This window comes from Oncorhynchus kisutch, linkage group LG16, assembly GCF_002021735.2.
Source record: "Oncorhynchus kisutch isolate 150728-3 linkage group LG16, Okis_V2, whole genome shotgun sequence".
Taxonomy (NCBI): Eukaryota; Metazoa; Chordata; class Actinopteri; order Salmoniformes; family Salmonidae; genus Oncorhynchus; species Oncorhynchus kisutch.
In genome coordinates this window covers 13,503,949-13,510,968 of record NC_034189.2, presented here as the reverse complement: position 1 = coordinate 13,510,968, position 7,020 = coordinate 13,503,949, and positions in this window count along the sequence as shown.

The following is a 7,020-nucleotide window of genomic DNA, read 5'->3' as shown; positions in this document are numbered from 1 at the left end:
TCTCTCTTACACTCACATGGTCCTACTGGGCTCCCACACAGCCAGATACCTCTCTAACCCTCACATGGTCCTACTGGGCTCCCACACAGCCAGATGCCTCTCTCTAACCCTCACATGGTCCTACTGGGCTCCCACACAGCCAGATACCTCTCTCTAACCCTCACATGGTCCTACTGGGCTCCCACACAGCCAGATACCTCTCTCTAACCCTCACCTGGTCCTACTGGGCTCCCACACAGCCAGATACCTCTCTCTTACACTCACATGGTCCTACTGGGCTCCCACACAGCCAGATACCTCTCTCTTACACTCACATGGTCCTACTGGGCTCCCACACAGCCAGATACCTCTCTCTTACACTCACATGGTCCTACTGGGCTCCCACACAGCCATATACCTCTCTAACCCTCACATGGTCCTACTGGGCTCCCACACAGCCAGATACTTCTCTCTAACCCTCACATGGTCCTACTGGGCTCCCACACAGCCAGATACCTCTCTCTAACCCTCACATTGTCCTACTGGGCTCCCACACAGCCAGATGCCTCTCTCTAACCCTCACATGGTCCTACTGGGCTCCCACACAGCCAGATACCTCTCTCTAACCCTCACATGGTCCTACCGGGCTCCCCTACAGCCAGATACCTCTCTATAACCCTCACATGGTTCTACTGGGCTCCCCCACAGCCAGATACCTCTCTCTAACCCTCACATGGTCCTACTGGGCTCCCACACAGCCAGATACCTCTCTCTTACACTCACATGGTCCTACTGGGCTCCCACACAGCCATATACCTCTCTAACCCTCACATGGTCCTACTGGGCTCCCACACAGCCAGATACTTCTCTCTAACCCTCACATGGTCCTACTGGGCTCCCACACAGCCAGATGCCTCTCTCTAACCCTCACATGGTCCTACTGGGCTCCCACACAGCCAGATACCTCTCTCTAACCCTCACATGGTCCTACCGGGCTCCCCTACAGCCAGATACCTCTCTCTAACCCTCACATGGTCCTAGTGGGCTCCCCTACAGCCAGATACCTCTCTCTAACCCTCACATGGTCCTACTGGGCTCTCACACAGCCAGATACCTCTCTCTAACCCTCACATGGTCCTACTGGGCTCCCACACAGCCAGATACCTCTCTCTCTAACCCTCACATGGTCCTACTGGGCTCCCACACAGCCAGATACCTCTCTCTAACCCTCACATGGTCCTACTGGGCTCCCACACAGCCAGATACCTCTCTCTAACCCTCACATGGTCCTACTGGGCTCCCACACAGCCAGATACCTCTCTCTCTAACCCTCACATGGTCCTACTGGGCTCTCACACAGCCAGATACCTCTCTAACCCTCACATGGTCCTACTGGGCTCTCACACATCCAGATACCTCTCTCTCTAACCCTCACATGGTCCTACCGGGCTCTCACACAGCCAGATACCTCTCTCTAACCCTCACATGGTACTACTGGGCTCCCACACAGCCAGATACCTCTCCCTAACCCTCTGTATTGTTTCAGCAAGCCCACATTACAGTCACTGACAAAGGCTTGGAGAGCGCGCTATTGAGGGAGAGAGATGGGTGTGTGTGTCGGTTCCAAAGGTGTGGGTGGCTTAGTATCAGAGTAGGCAGGAAAGGGCTCTCAGATTTGCAATGGAAATACAGTACCCTCCCCAAACACACACGGGCTGATAATTTGAGGTCGTACTGCATTCCCACAGACTGTTCCTGCTATGATGTTGAGGTTGGTGAACTCTCCCCTCCTCCTCCTGACTTCCCCTCCTCCTGACCTCCCCTCATCTTCCTCTTCTCATTTCCTCTCCTCCCTCACCTCTTTCGCAGATTCCCGCCCTCCTTCTCTTCTAAATGGCAGTGATTAGCCCAAACCTTTTTTGAGAAAGCTATTATCCTTGGTGACGGTATGGGGCCCTGAAATAAACATAGAATGTTAAAATGCTGCTCCATTCTGTTTTCCTTCTGATTGTGTCCCAACGGCAACCTATTCCCTACATAGTGCACTACTTTTACCTATGGGCCCTGGTCCATAGGTAAAAGTAGTGCACTCTAGCGGGAACTACATAGGGAACAGGGTGCCATTTGGGATGCACACCATCAATACATCATCAGTACACAGAGATGGAAAATGACTGGGAGTATATCACATAATAATGCAGGTCGTTGGGTGCACCGTGTGTGTGTGTGTGTGTGTGTGTGAGAGAGAGAGAGAGAGAGGGACTGAAGGAGAAAAAAACATGAGAGAGGGAAAGAAAGAGAGAGATGGGTCTGTTTTTGATTATGTGGGTGTGTATTCCATTTGTATGTATCATGTCCTAATATGGCCTGGCTGTGGCTGGTTATACCAGATGAACTATCTGTAGCTGGTTATACCAGATGAACTATCTGTAGCTGGTTATACCAGATGAACTATCTGTAGCTGGTTATACCAGATGACCTATCTGTAGCTGGTTATACCAGATGAACTATCTGTAGCTGGTTATACCAGATGAACTATCTGTAGCTGGTTATACCAGATGAACTATCTGTAGCTGGTTATACCAGATGAACTATCTGTAGCTGGTTATACCAGATGAGCTATCTGTAGCTGGTTATACCAGATGAGCTATCTGTAGCTGGTTATACCAGATGAGCTATCTGTGGCTGGTTATACCAGATGAGCTATCTGTGGCTGGTTATACCAGATGAGCTATCTGTGGCTGGTTATACCAGATGAGCTATCTGTGGCTGGTTATACCAGATGAGCTATCTGTGGCTGGTTATACCAGATGAGCTATCTGTAGCTGGTTATACCAGATGAGCTATCTGTAGCTGGTTATACCAGATGAGCTATCTGTGGCTGGTTATACCAGATGAGCTATCTGTGGCTGGTTATACCAGATGAGCTATCTGTGGCTGGTTGGACTGGACCGGATCTACTCTGTTACATTACAGCCAGGTCCAGCAAAAAATACTATAAAATACATAATACAAATACTGAGGGAAATATTTGGAAATTCTATTTTATACTAACACAATTGTAAGAGGAAGACATTTTGTTTAAGAATTAATACCAAAAAAAACATTTAAAAGATAGTGGTTAATTATTGGTGCCCCTGTTTTCATTACTCTAGCCCACTCTCCTTGCAAGGATGATGACACTGCGCCTTTTACTAAAATATTTCATGAGATTGGTGACCACATTGGGAGGGATCTTAGACCATTCCTCCATACTGAATCTTTCCAGATCCTTGATATCCTTTATATGCGCTTATGGACTGTCCTCTTTAATTCAAAATACAGGTTTTCAATGGGTTTCAAGTTCAGGGACTAAGATGGCTGTTGCAAAATGTTGATTTTGTGGTACTGCGTAAGGTTCATTATGCCGTTGACCGTAACAAAGGCCCCAGGACCAGTGGAAGCAAAACAGCCCCATAAAATCAAAGATCCACCACCGTATTTTACCGTAGGTGTGAGGTTGTTTTCTGTATATGCTTCTGTTTCACAACGCTAAACCCACCACTGGAATGCGTGGCCAAAGAGCTCTGACCACCGGCACCTGGAGTTTGGTGAACGGCATTGGCACTTCGGTTGGAACCGGCGCTATTGTCAGATGACGTGAAAATAGAGCTCTTTGGCCGCACACACCAGTGGACTGCAGTATGTATGTGTCTCTGTGTGAGTGTGTGCCTGACTGTGCATGCTGTGTGCACTTTGTGTGTGTGTGGCTGCCTGAGGGTTCTGCAGTGGTTCTGCATGAGGATGGAGGAGCGAAGGATGACTCACCCAGCAGAGGAGAGAAGGGAGGGATGGAGGACAGAGGGAGGGGGGGGGGAGTCACATGACCAATGAATCACTGCTGCTATCCCTCTGTGAGCTGGCTGCAGTCAACAACCTCTCCTTTCCTCTCCTCCTTTCTCCTTATCTCCTTCCCTTCATCCTTCTGCTCTTTTCCTTTCTTCCCCCTCTTATCCCATCCCTCCCTCCCTTCTCCTGCTCTTCTCATCCCTCCTTCTCTCCATCCCCTCTCCTCTCATCCCCCATCCCTCCCACCTTCCTCCTTCCATCTATCCTCTCTTCACTTTCATTCTCTCATTTATTTTTAATCGATCTCTTTATTTAGACTATTGATATTGCTTTTGTTTGTTTCTGATGGTCATCGTTATTATTATTATTATTATTATTATTATCATTCTCTCTCTTCTCTCCCCCCCCCCTCAGCATGAGTCTCCATCAGATTTCTTAGCTTGGGGGGGGGCAACCCACCTGTTCAACAAGGGGGAGACGGGCACTCGTTACTGAGATCAAAGCTCTGGGATCAAAGCCCTGTGCTCTGGATCTAAGCGTGGCAGGGATGCATGTTTGACCCTCCCCAGTAACAGTGGTAGGTCCCAGACATCGCAGCACCACCGCGGGGGCTTTGTCAGTACATGTAGTCTGATATGACTTCTCCCTTCTCTCCTTCCACCTCTTATTCCTCTCCCTCCCTTCTTCTTCTGCTCGTGTGTGTGTGTATCCATTTCCCCAGTGAGCAGTGATCAACCTTTCCTCTGATCACCAATTTAACCTCTTAAAAACTCCCTGAACACACACACACACACACCAAGCCTTATTCCTCATCCTTTCCACTTCTTCCTCTCCTCTCTCTCCTTAGGGGAGCATGTTTTATCAAAACAACACAACCTTTCTTCATCCCTGTATCCCTCACTTCCGTCATTCTCTCATCTCCCTCTTCTGTCCTCCTCCCTCACATCCCTCACATTTCACACTTCTTCCTTCACTCATCCCCCTTTCTCTTTCCACCCCCCCCTTCTCCTTCCATCCCCCCTTCTCCTTCCATCCCCCCTTCTGTTTCCATCCCCCCCTTCTGTTTCCATCCCCCCCTTCTGTTTCCATCCCCCCCTTCTCTTTCCATCCCCCCTTCTCTTTCCATCCCCCCTTCTCTTTCCATCCCCCCTTCTCCTTCCATCCCCCCCTTCTCCTTCCATCCCCCCCTTCTCCTTCCATCCCCCCCTTTTCTTTCCATCCCCCCTTCTCTTTCCATCCCCCCTTCTCCTTCCATCCCCCTTCTCTTTCCATCCCCCCTTCTCCTTCCATCCCCCCTTCTCCTTCCATCCCCCCTTCTCCTTCCATCCCCCCTTCTCCTTCCATCCCCCCTTCTCCTTCCATCCCCCCTTCTCCTTCCATCCCCCTTCTCCTTCCATCCCCCCCTTCTCCTTCCATCCCCCTTCTCCTTCCATCCCCCCTTCTCCTTCCATTCCCCCCTTCTCCTTCCATTCCTCCCTTCTCCTTCCATCCCCCCGTTCCTCCTTCCATCCCCCCGTTCCTCCTTCCATCCCCCCTTCTCCTTCCATTCCTCCCTTCTCCTTCCATCCCCCCGTTCCTCCTTCCATCCCCCCGTTCCTCCTTCCATCCCCCCTTCTCCTTCCATCCCCCTTCTCCTTCCATCCCCCCTTCTCCTTCCATCCCCACTTCTCCTTCCACCCCCCACTTCTCCTTCCACCCCCCACTTCTCCTTCCATCCCCCATTCTCCTTCCATCCCCCCTTCTCCTTCCATCCCCACTTCTCCTTCCACCCCCCACTTCTCCTTCCACCCCCCACTTCTCCTTCCATCCCCCACTTCTCCTTCCATCCCCCATTCTCCTTCCATCCCCACTTCTCCTTCCATCCCCCCTTCTCCTTCCATCCCCCCTTCTCCTTCCACCCCCCACTTCTCCTTCCATCCCCCCTTCTCCTTCCACCCCCACTTCTCCTTCCACCCCCCCTTCTCCTTCCATCCCTCCAATCAGTACAGAATGAATGAGTGGTGTGTTGGCATTGTTTGGCTGTAAGTCTCAGGCATGATGTGAGCTATACGTGTTATTATGAAGGAAAGAATGACAGCAGTAGCTGAGTTGGCCTGTATACTATACATTCTATGGCAGCAGTAGCTGAGTTGGCCTGTATACTGTACATTCTATGACAGCAGTATTCTGAGTTGGCCTGTATACTGTACATTCTATGACAGCAGTAGCTGAGTTGGCCTGTATACTGTACATTCTATGGCAGCAGTAGCTGACTTGGCCTGTATACTGTACATTCTATGACAGCAGTATTCTGAGTTGGCCTGTATACTGTACATTCTATGACAGCAGTAGCTGAGTTGGCCTGTATACTGTACATTCTATGACAGCAGTAGCTGAGTTGGCCTGTATACTGTACATTCTATGGCAGCAGTAGCTGAGTTGGCCTGTATACTGTACATTCTATGACAGCAGTAGCTGAGTTGGCCTGTATACTGTACATTCTATGACAGCAGTAGCTGAGTTGGCCTGTATACTGTACATTCTATGACAGCAGTAGCTGAGTTGGCCTGTATACTGTACATTCTATGACAGCAGTAGCTGAGTTGGCCTGTATACTGTACATTCTATGACAGCAGTAGCTGAGTTGGCCTGTATACTGTACATTCTATGACAGCAGTAGCTGAGTTGGCCTGTATACTGTACATTCTATGGCAGCAGTAGCTGAGTTGGCCTGTATACTGTACATTCTATGACAGCAGTAGCTGAGTTGGCCTGTATACTGTACATTCTATGACATCAGTAGCTGAGTTGGCCTGTATACTGTACATTCTATGGCAGCAGTAGCTGAGTTGGCCTGTATACTGTACATTCTATGGCAGCAGTAGCTGAGTTGGCCTGTATACTGTACATTCTATGACAGCAGTAGCTGAGTTGGCCTGTATACTGTACATTCTATGACAGCAGTAGCTGAGTTGGCCTGTATACTGTACATTCTATGGCAGCAGTAGCTGAGTTGGCCTGTATACTGTACATTCTATGGCAGCAGTAGCTGAGTTGGCCTGTATACTGTACATTCTATGGCAGCAGTAGCTGAGTTGGCCTGTATACTGTACATTCTATGGCAGCAGTAGCTGAGTTGGCCTGTATACTGTACATTCTATGACAGCAGTAGCTGAGTTGGCCTGTATACTGTACATTCTATGACAGCAGTAGCTGAGTTGGCCTGTTGTACAT